General features: G+C 37.9%; 2 pseudogenes; both read right to left on the bottom strand.

Annotated features, from left to right (window-relative positions):
- Positions 1–904: 904 nt before the first annotated feature.
- LOC107788806 (arginine--tRNA ligase, chloroplastic/mitochondrial-like) lies at positions 905–1,751 on the bottom strand (annotated as a pseudogene).
- LOC142165943 (pentatricopeptide repeat-containing protein At5g65570-like) lies at positions 1,624–3,205 on the bottom strand (annotated as a pseudogene).
- Between the last annotated feature and the right edge of the window lie 9,061 nt (positions 3,206–12,266).

Below are 12,266 nucleotides of genomic sequence, written 5' to 3'. Positions count from 1 at the left end.
CTATGTAGGTTGACTACGTATCATGGCGCCGCATGAATCAGACCTTTGCGTAGTTCTGGAAAATCAAGAATAAAGGAAACAAACTAACATTCTCCTTTTTTTTTCTTAATGACTACTCTGATGAGAAAAGAGAAATAAAAGAATCAAATCTTTATTTCTTTTTATAGACTTAATGTTCAATAACATATTCTGAACTCAAGCTTAACGAGCATATATATTTTTCCCTTTTGAAACAAATACTCTATGGAAAATTATTGAGGAAAAACCCTACAAGAAAAAAATATTTTTTCTTTTTTAAGAAGGAAATCTAAAGGCTAAACCAAAGAAAAATATTTTAAATTTTCACTTGATATCCTGAAGAAAAGGATTTCGAAACAAGAATTATAAAAAACTGTTTTTGGATCTGAATTTTTAATTACCTAAGGAAGAAATTCTTAAAATAAACCAAAGAAAAAGTATTGTTATTTTCTTTTTCTTATATGTACAATGTCCTAAAGTTCTAGTAAAAATAAAAGAACTTTTTTTTTCAAGTTATTTTTCATCAATTTCCCAAAGAAAAACCACAAAAGAAATTTTTTTTGGATTTTTTAAATTAATATCTTAAAAGAAAACTTTTAAAGCGGTACTAAAGAAAATTCTCTTTTTTTTTTTTGAATTTTTGGTTTTAATGTACTAAAAGAAAATATAAAAACAATTTTTATTTTGATATTAATTGTCTAAAAGAAAAACAACCTCAAAGGAAATTTTGTTTTCATTTCTAGAATTAGTATTCTGAAGAAAACTTATAATGAAAATATAAAAAATGCAAAATTTCTTTTTTTTTTTGGTTTTTTTGGATTTTTGATTTATTACACATTTTTCAAATACAGAATAAGAAATACCATAACAAAAGACTCGACCTTACTGTACTAGTCTATGAGACTCTAATATCACCTAAAAGACTTGACATTATTATACAAAACTAGAAAATAAAACAGACTCTAACATAAAAAAAATCTCCTTAAGCAACTTCATGTAAGTAGACCCACACGCACTAGATGGAAATACTTTCTCATCACAACAACTATTGCCTTACACAGCAGAAGCCTGCTTGTTTCTTCCGCTGAACCAACCACCTGACAATTGGTGCAAACTTTTGTGCAGTCTTCAGACAATTCGTGAAGATACACAAAAGGTTTGGCAAAAGATTGATAGAAGCTTCTTCAACAATTTCAGGAAATTGGGAGCAAATGGAGTCCTAACACACGTTCATCTTGATGAGCCAAATCCATCGCCCCACTCTTTTTAACTCATCTGTATCTCTGCCTGACTTCCTGATGATCGAACAAATGCGAGCATGCGCATACAACAGATACACAGTGGCATTTCCCTTATCACTAAGCATCTGATCAAAATTGAAGGTGTAATTAGTCAGCCTGTTGTTTTTCAAGTCAACATATTTAACAACACCATATCCTACTGCTTCAGCAGATTGATCCGGTTCCTCAGCTGTCCATTCTTTAGCCTTAACTCTCTCTTCAAGTGCTAATTTACACTAGTTTTGGCCTCATCAAGCAAATCAACCAGCTTCACCACCCTAGTACTTCGCGTACGGAACCGTTTCCCGTCTTCTCCTAAGACTAGACCAAATCCCACATGACTAAGTTTGGGATAATCAATCTCGTTGAGGGAAACCAGCCTGCAAATTTTGCAGCAGCAATGATCATCCAGTCTGCTTTCTCTTTATTAAGCTGATACCTTAAGAATTGCATTTAGAAGGTATCATGTAATCATTTGTTGAAACTTCAATATACATTGAACTCCGAATCCCAGCATCAGTTACACCAGTTGATACCGAAATTGAAAACCTTGCAAACTCAAAACCTCTCTACCTAGCTAGTTACCTATACTACATCACATAAGTTAGAGTAATCTAATCATAATGGCCTGAATTATATGGATCAATTTAAGATGGTAATCTGTACTCAAAATCACATCTTCAACATATATTATCATTTGTTTGCATTACACTGATTACAAGAACCCACAGCTATCTGTAAGACCTATTTTGCCACTGGAACATAATATTTTCCTTTCCGCATACATACTTAATATACATGCAGCTTTAACACAAAACTATAAAGGCAGAGGAAGTGTCCATTCTGATAGATATATATTTTTTCAAGAAAAAGTTTATACAGTCTCGAACTAAACTATAGCTAATATCTCTGCTCATCTTCCTCGCAACTGCAATCTCTCAAATATATTGCAGTCTCGAACCTTCCATTTTCAGAATAAAAATTTGAGGCCTGTAACTAAACTGAAGGATCCCCTTGCTCAAGATCCATTAATTTGTAGCTGCTCTTCTTCCAACATGCTCATTTTGATGAATCCTACAACTTCGCAAAAGTGAGCTCCAAACCACAGAATCTCCTGTCGATGATGCGTGGTTTAGCAACTCTTCTACTTCAATGACTAAAACCTGCACGGCCCAGAAGACCCACCATACAAGAATAGTGCCGCCTGTCCGGCAAGACCCCATGAAGTCTCATTGACTCAAAAATCCTTTTCCCCTCTTCAACTAAACCTAAATGGTTGCAACCCAACAGCATACACAAGAATGTTACTTCATCTGGTTTTACTCCCTTTTGGATCATTTCTTCAAACAATCCAAGACATTCACTTCCCATTCCTTTCCGAGCATATGCATTAATTATTAAAGTGAAACCGATGATATTAGGTGAAGAAAATGCTTCAAAATCTTCTGAGAGTACCTAATCTGTCCAGATCTTGAATATGCATCAATCAGAGAACATAATACCATAATATCAAAATCAAAACCTAATTTGATTGCACATCGATGTAACAAATCACAGCTATACAATGATAATGACTTTATTGTTAAGGACAGACTCACTTCATCAGATGCAATATTTTCACAAACCATCCAACGGAACAACTCAACATATCTTGGGGACACCAAGATGCAGCAAAGATGACATCATTGAATTACAACATTTGAGGCTTATTTCGAGGGAGCTCTGAAATACAAAAACTGAATTTTTCAATGTCATCATTTTCCCATACATATCAATCAAAGCCGACTGAATGAGGACATTTCCATAATCAAAGCCCATTTTCATAACAAAACTGTGCACTTGTTTTCCAAAGAGAGTTCTTTTTTGCGACTTGATAAATTCAGCAATGCCAGGAAAGACATAGCAGATTAAGACCAAATAAAGTTAAAGACCCAGAACACTATGTGAGATAACAACCCTTTCTGTTGGACACATGCAAGACAAGATTGTGACTATTTTTCTAAAACTAACCTATGTGGCTAAAAATGCAAAACTTGGCTAAGACCCCGCAAAGACAAGAACCTAAGATTTACTAGGAAGACCAAACCCTATGTGGGTTGCCTACGTATCACGCCCCGAAAGACGAGAATCAGGTATGCGTAGTTCGGGCAGATCGGATACAGGCGGGAATTAAAACAAAAACAACTAATTTAGAGAAAATATATTTTTTGTCCTTTCCTTGAAAATGATGAAACATGCAACACTTTTTTTGGATTTTCCTTTTCCCTTTTTTTTTGATATTCGAAAAACGATGAAAAAGCGCAATTTTTTTTTGAATTTTCAAGCTCTTTTTCCTTAACAAAAAATGTGACAAAAAACATAATTGGGCCCTACTCTATTCACACGTCACCCTCTCTTTTTTTCTATTTCTTTTTTTTTTCATTTTTTTCATTTGCCCTCAACTATGATTACTCCGCCAAATGACCCTTTTACCCTCGAAGAAATGCAACATGTAGCATATAGGATGCATCAAGATGGTCTGTTATTTTGGGTACACCTATCCTAGACAGACCCAACCCCTGTGTTGAGTCTCCAAAGTTAAATGCACATGATGCAAGCAAACGTTCCTACTAGGGATACGACATGAGGTCTTGTTGTACTAAGTTCAAAACCTGGGTTTATTGTTCTAGACCTGGCTTACCCGAGCGGACAGCTCAAGCCGAGGGAGGGGGGCAGTGTACCGGGAATACAGAAGCTTCACCAGCTATGCAACTTGTGCGAACCTCATTCTAAATTTGGGATATGACTCTAACAGTAAAGAAGTCACACGAAGTGCACACTTCTTCATGATTTAGAAGACTTAGAGAGAAGAGGGATTTCGCAACAGTTTATATACAGTTCAAGGAATATCAAAGCGGTAAAAGCAATGAATTAGCACATTAGGCCCAAATCATGTAACAAATTCAGATAATGGATAAAGACAACTATAACAATTATTCTAAGCTCGAATTCTTGAACCCTGAACCAGAGATTCTGGGTTCGATCCCCAGCAGAGTCGCTAGAGCTGTCACACCTCCTTTTTACCTACACCCCCCGGAAAAGGGGCATAAGAGAGTTTTTCCAATTAAAGGACAATCGAAACGGGATTATTTCATTTAAAGATTCAGAGTCGCCACTTGGGATAATTTTATGGTGTCCCAAGTCACCGGTTCAAATCCTGAATCGAGGAAAGGATTTAATCTGTTTAACAGCCCGCGAACCAAAAATCTGAGTAAGGAATTCTGTTAACCCGGGAGAAGGTGTTAGGCATTCCCGAGTTCTGTGGTTCTAGAACGGTCGCTTAACTATTATATTCGACTTAATTATCTAATTTTAGAAACACATTTTAACTTATGATGCCATTTTTAACTTTTGATCGCTTTTAATTAATTTTCGAAGAAGATTGAACGTCATTTAAAACGTGCCTTTGGATCACACCGCATGAAATGCACCCCTCAATCCTTTACACATTTTAGTAAACGTTTTAAGATTTTGACTTGGGTCACATGAAATGCTCACCTGAGTTTAGGAAGGTAATATTAATAGATGACGCGCCTAAAGCAACTACGCATTAACAACTTTGCGAGGGCCATGGAAATTCAACTAAATGGCACGCCTCGATTTCTAATGGATTAAAATCAATTAAATGAGGGCCATGCATTTTGAGATTTTGTTTGGCATGGCACGCCTCCACTTATTCCATAAAGGCTTTACTCAACTAAAACGAACTACGGATATTCATGAATTATTTTTCTAGACTACTTTGAGATTATTGTATCGGGGGTATTTAGTAATCAATCAATTACACATAGCTAACGGCAAGAATGAAAAAAAATGATAAAAGACTACGATTCAATCTAATATGTCTAACTGTATCCATTTGAGAGGAAGTTGACATTTAGCTATTGTTCACTATTTTCATTGAGAGGACAAACGTGATTAATAAAACTGGATGCCATATTTGCAAAACTATTGAAACGAAAGCTGCTACAAAATAAAAGACTAAAAGAATAGCATTACGTAGTCCAAACCATTTCAATGCTTAATAGTTTCTCCGTATACATTCGAAGCATTCCCATTCACTGCTAAAAAATTAACGTGACTAAGAGTAACAACGATTCACATGGCCAAGCACGGATTTGGTTAATTAAAAAGAAGAGGAGTTTCAATTATAAAACCAACAAACACATGGATCCACCCTAATTACATGAACAATTATTTACAGCGGCCGAGAATTTAGACATGAGAAAAATTTCAGTTATTCACATCAAAATTTGATAGATTTAGGTGACAATACCATAAATTGAACATATTCAATCATAAAGGGAAGATCAATTTGAGTCAATTAAATCAGTGAGACAAAGAAGAGAGAGATGGACCTTTATATATAGCAAATGAAAACAAAGAGCAAATCAACATTCGGAGTACCTAGAATCACAATCACACCTGTTACACCTCAAGCAGCCACAATAATTGATTCGAAAGATCTCGAGCTCAGATTACAAAGCAAATCGAGCTTCTGTTCCACAAAGGACTAGAAATCAGAACCGCGAACTCGACTCGATCAGACTGGAATGTCGCTGCAAACGACCTCGTGAGCATCTATTTTTGTGACTGATTTTCGGTGTTTTGAAGTGAGGTTTACAGCTGGGTTTTGATGTCCATTTTCGGACTATTTTCAGTTGAAATTGGCAGCGGTTGAGCTGCTGTTTTGTTGGTTGTTTGGGGCTGGTTGTCGCTTGGTCGTTGCGGTGAGTTTCAAGGGTGCTTGGTTTATGAAGATGAAGAGGAATGGTTTTGGGTGTTTCGCTGAAGAAGAAAGAGGAATCGACGAGATCTTTTTTTGGTTTTTCTTTTTTTGTGAAGAAGATCCGAAAAACTACGCTGGGGGAGGGGTTCTTGATAAAAGCTGCGCAACTTTTTGTCTCCCTTCTTCAGCGTTATTTCTTCTCTTTTAGATTTTTTAAGCATTACTTTATAGGTAGAGTCTAGGTTTAGGTGTATTTTTGTGTATTTTGCCCATTAGTCCCTAGGACTTTTGTGTATTAGGTCCTTAGGGTCTTTTTTATTTATTTTTGTTCCAAAGAAGAGTCTATAAGGGTCCCTAGGCTTAATGGACTAATCCGAATTGGGCCAAGAACTGGGTTCTAAAACTCTTAAAATTATGATCCAACACCTTAATCGACTCCTTTCAAAATAAGATAAAAATACTACATAATGTAAAAGCTAACATGAAACTATTGTATATATTTTTTGTATTTTCAAGATTATGTAAATATAAAAATAAGGTACTATTTTTTGTATATTTTTATTTAAATTTATGAAAGATACAGACTAAAATATTTTTTTTTTTGTAATTTTCCATTTTTATGACGAAAATAAGGTTAAGAAGTCAAAAATAGTTGAAATAGCTATATTAGGCCTAAATTAAATATTTACGTGCTAAAATATGAAAAATCTTGGGGAGGGTCAAAAATCACATGTCTACAATAATTTGCCTCTGGAGGGTACGGAGCACAATCAAGCCCTCTATCTCACAGTGAAGTGCAAAGAGTCCGTGGTCACTAGGGTGTTAGTTGACAATGGTTCCAGTGCAAACATCTGCCCTCTCTCTACTCTAAACAAGTTAAAAGTTGATGATGAGAGGATTCACAAGAACGGCATATGCGTCCAAGGTTTTGACGGAGGAGGAAAAGACTCTGTTGGCGACATCATGCTCGAGTTGACAATAGGACCAGTCAAATTCACCATGGAGTTCTAGGTACTAGATGTGGCTATTTCTTACAATTTGCTGTTGGGTAGGCCTTGGATACATGTGGCCAAGGCGGTTCCATCCTCTTTATATCAGATGGTGAAGTTCGAATGGGATAAACAAGAAATCATCGTGCATGGCGATGATAATTTATGTTCTTTCAATGATACCTCCGTCTCATTTATTGAGGCTGAAGAGGATAAGGGTCCGTAGGTCTATCAAGTGTCTGAGACGGTGTTAACTGAAAAGGTTCCAAAAGGGGAATACATCCGGGGTCCAAAGTTAGCGTCTGCAATCGTCATGGTAGAGACCGAGATGTTGAAAAATGGTTTTATGCCAGGCAAGGATCTAGGTGCATCTCTGCAAGGCATCCTGCAGCCAGTGTCCTTGCGTGAAAATCTGGGCACATTTGGTATGGGGTTCAAGCCTACTGGGGATGATGTGAAGAAGGCTCAAAAGCTGAGAAAGAAGGCATGGTCTCTCCCGAAGCCAGTCCCACGTCTCTTCAGGTCTTTCATCAAGGCAGGGGTGTTGAAGCATCCAGTGACAACAGTTCCAAGGCCGGTGGTTGATTTTGATGAGGAATTGGTCAAAAGGTTCCAGAGTCTGTTTGATGAAGTGAACATGGTAGAAACTGGGGAAGGTTCCAGCAAGCCGGATGTGCAGTTTGTTGGGCCAAAAGTGAAGATTAACAATTGGGATGCCACTCCTCTCCCTACCCGAAAGAAGTTTTGGTAGTTTTCTTTGTTTTCCTTTCAGTTTATCTGGATTATTCCAGGGTTGTAATTCAGATTTTATTTTCCGTCTATTTTGATGTACAAACCCTTATATCCTTTATTTTAATGAAATGCAGTTTCCCTTTTCCATTACTCCTGATAATATCATTTTCTTGTCATTCCTTGTACAGTTCTTTTTATGTTGGTTCAATGACATGACATGCATGAGGAATCTTCAGCCGTGTCTTAAAAGCCATCTAATTCTGAAATAATAATCCAAGAAATAGAGTGTGATGATGAAATAGAATATGATGAAGAGGAAGAATTTGAGGAAATTAGTAAAGAGCTAAGTCACTTTGAAGAAAAACCCAAGCCTAATTGAGTGAAACTGAAGCAATCAATTTAGGGGATCCAGACAACATCAGGGAAACCAAGATAAGTGTACACTTGGAACCACAAATTAGGGAGGAAATAATCAAAGCACTGCTTGAATATAAATATATTTTGCATGGTCATATGATGACATGCCGGGTCTAAGCGCCAACTTGGTGGTTCACAAATTTTCCACTGACCTAGCATTCCCTCCCGTTAAGCAGAAGTTGAGAAAGTTCAAAACTGACATGAGTGTGAAGATTAAGAAGGAAATCACAAAGCAGTTGAACGCAAAGGTCATTCGAGTCACGTGATACCCCACTTGGTTAGCTAATGTTGTGTCAGTTGCAAAGAAGGACGGTAAGACCAGGGTGTGCATTGATTACCACGATCTCAACAAAGCAAGCCCAAAGGATAATTTTCCATTTCCAAATATCCACATCTTGTTTGACAAATGTGCCAAGCATGAGATCGGTTCTTTTGTAGATTGCTATGCGGGATACCACCAGATCTTGATGGACAAGGAGGATGCTGAAAAGACAGCATTCATCATACCATGGGGGACTTATTGCTACCTGGTAATGCCATTTGGTTTGAAAAATGCTAGGGCAACTTACATGAGGGCAGTGACTACTGTGTTCCATGACATGATACACAAGGAGATTGAGGTTTATGTGGATTATGTGATTGTGAAGTCAAAGCAATAGGCTGACCATGTCTGAGATTTGAGGAAGTTTTTCCAAAGGCTCTGCAAGTATAATCTTAAGCTCAACCTTTCCAAGTGTGCATTTGGTGTTTCATCTGGAAAACTGTTGGGATTCATAGTTAGTCGTCGAGGCATTGAGTTGGATCCATCAAAGATCAAAGCTATCTAAGAATTGCCACCTCAAAGGAACAAGACTGAGGTGATGAGTTTGCTCGGGCGATTGAACTATATCAGCAGGTTTATTACTCAACTGACGACAACTTGTGAGCCCATATTTAAGTTGCTGAAGAAGGATATTGCGGTCAAATGGACTGATGAGTTCCAGGAGACATTTGATAAGATCAAGGGATACTTGTCTAACCCACATGTGTTGGTCCCGCTGAAACCTGGGAGGCCTTTAATTCTTTATCTGACGGTCTTGGATAATTCGTTTGGCTGTGTGTTGGGCCAATATGACATCACTGTCCGGAAGGAGCAAGCCATCTATTATCTCTACAAGAAGTTCACATCCTATGTGGTTAAGTACACTCCCCTTGAAAGGACATGTTGCGCCCTGACTTGGGTGGCACAAAAGTTGAAACATTATCCGTCGTCCTACACTACTTACCTCATTTCTTGTCTGAACCCTCTAAAGTATATTTTTCAGAATCCTATGCCCACAGGAAGACTTGCAAAGTGGTAGATTTTGCTCACAGAATTCGACATTATCTATGTGACTCGGACTGCGATGAAAGCCCAAGCATTGGCCGATCATTTGGCCGAGAACCCGGTCTATGAAGAGTATGAACCATTGAGAACTTATTTTACCGATGAAGAGGTGATGCATATTGATGAGGTGGAGCAGGTTGAAAAACCAGGTTGGAAACTTTTCTTTGACAGAGCCGCTAACATGAAAAGTGTCGGTATAGGGGCAGTGCTTATTTCTGAAACAGGGCATCACTACCTTGTTACGGCCCAACTTCGTTTCTATTGTACCAACAACATGGCTGAGTATGAGGCATGCATTTTGGGATTGAGGTTATCTATAGATATGGGAGTTCAGGAAGTCTTGGTCTTGGGAGACTCAAATCTTTTGGTGCACCAGATTCAAGGAGAATGGGAGACTTAGTATTTAAAGCTCATACCGTATCGATAATGTTTGCATGATCTTTGTCAATGGTTTCGATCAACAGAATTCAGGCACATTCCAAGGATCTATAATGAGGTTGCCAATGCTTTGGCTACCTTGGCGTCAATGTTGCACCATCCGGACAAAGCTTATGTCGACCCTCTACATATTCAAGTTTATGATAAGCATGCTTACTGTAATGTAGTTGAAGAAGAACTTGATGGTGAACCGTGGTTCCATGATATTAGGGAGTACATCAGGATGAGGGTATATCCGATACAAGCCACAGGTGATCAAAAGAGAACAATTCGACGTTTTTCTAGTGGAGTTTTCTTGAGAGAGGGAATTTTGTACAAAAGAATTCCAGACCTTGGGCTGTTGAGGTGCATAGATGCTAAGCAAGCCAAGACTATCATAACTGAAGTACATTCTAGAGTTTGCGGGCCGCATATGAGTAGGTATGTTCTGGCAAAGAAAATTCTTAGAGCAGGGTATTACTAGCTCACCATGGAGAGAGATTGCATCAGTTTTGTGCGTAAGTGTCATCAATGCCAGGTACACGAAGATTTGATTCATTCTCCGCCATCTAAGTTGCACACAATGTCCGCACCGTGGCCTTTTGTTTCTTGGGGCATGGATGTCATTGGACCAATTGAGCCCGCAACATCAAATGGACACAGGTTCATTCTGGTTGCCATTGATTATTTCACCAAGTGGGTTGAAGCTAAAACTTTCAAATCTGTGACCAAGAAGGCAATGGTCGATTTCATTTATTCAAACATCATTTGTTGGTTCGGAATCCCAAAGGTGATCATCATAAATAATGGTGCTAATCTTAACAGTCATTTGATGAAAGAAGTATGTCAACAGTTTAAGATCATGCATCGAAATTCCGCTTCGTATCACCCTAAGGCGAATGTAGCTATTGAGGCGGCCAACAAGAACATAAAGAAGATACTTCGGAAAATGGTGCAAGGTTCCAGGCAATGGCATGAAAAGTTGCCCTTTGCTTTGCTGGGTTATCGCACTACTATTTGCACTTCAGTAGGTGCAACTCCTTATTTGTTGGTATATGGCACTGAAGCAGTGATACCCGCAGAAGTTGAAATTCCATCCCTTCAGATTGTTGCTGAAGCCGAAATTATTGATGATGAGTGGGTCAAAACATGTTTTGAGCAATTGAGTCTGATTGATGAGAAAAGATTGGCAGTAGTGTGTCATGACCAGTTGTATCAAAAGAGAATGGAAAGAGCATATAACAAGAAGGTGCATCCTCAGAAATTTTAAGTGGGTCAGCAAGTACTGAAACACATCCTTCCACATCAGGCTGAAGCAAAAGGCAAGTTCGCTCCAATTGGCAAGGGCCGTTCATCGTAACGAGAGTGTTGTCCAATGGTGCTTTGTATTTAACAGATATAGAAGGCAAATAGGTAGATATGGCTATCAATTCTGATGCAGTCAAAAGATTTTATGTATGATTCTTTGGTTTAAATTGTGTTGTTTGTACTTGGCATGTTTTGAAGATTAAAATGACGAAGGCATTTTATTCTGCTATCTAAACACTTTACCCTTTGTTACCCATTTGAGCCTTATTTATTTTCTTTCATACCCCTATTTTGGAATCAGTAGCAAAGTTCAGAAACGCGGACACAAAAGTTAAATAAAGAAGGAAAAGAGGAAAAGATAAGATAAAACGAGAAAGAAAAGAATGAAAAGAGTGATAAAAGAAAGAGAAGAAGAAAAAAAAAGAAAAAAATAGAGAAAGAAAGAGAAAAGAGAAAAGTAACAACAACAAAGCAATTTCTATGACATGAACTATGTTCGATCTGATTCCTTTAAAGGATACGTAGGCAGCCTCACGGTTCGGTCCCATCAAAATAAAATTCAAAAGTCCCTAGGCAAAGAAACTGGGGCAGAAGTTGCAGTTTCGTAGGAGATATGATTAATCTTGAACCCATTTCTGTTTGTTTTTGAGCCTTTACAATATCCTTTCTCTCCCTATCCAAAAGCCCACATTATGATCCAAAGAAAGACTCTCCGATCAATCTTTGAGGAATGCCAAGTCAGGCGATATAGAGGTATGAGTCATCAGGGGCAACACTCCATTCTATACAAGGAAAATGAATAAATAAGAGAGGCCTATTGGTGAAAACCCTTGCGGGCACCATAGGTCGATGGAAAGATGAGAGAAATTAAAATGAGAGAGTCTTATTGGTGAAAACCCTCACGGGCACCGTAAGGTGATAGTGAGTTGAGAGTTGAACAAATGAGATAGGTTTGTTGGTGAAAACTCTTT

The sequence above is a fragment of the Nicotiana tabacum genome, chromosome 11, assembly GCF_000715075.1.
Source record: "Nicotiana tabacum cultivar K326 chromosome 11, ASM71507v2, whole genome shotgun sequence".
In the NCBI taxonomy this organism is placed as follows: Eukaryota; Viridiplantae; Streptophyta; class Magnoliopsida; order Solanales; family Solanaceae; genus Nicotiana; species Nicotiana tabacum.
This window is presented reverse-complemented; position numbering and strand designations above follow the sequence as displayed.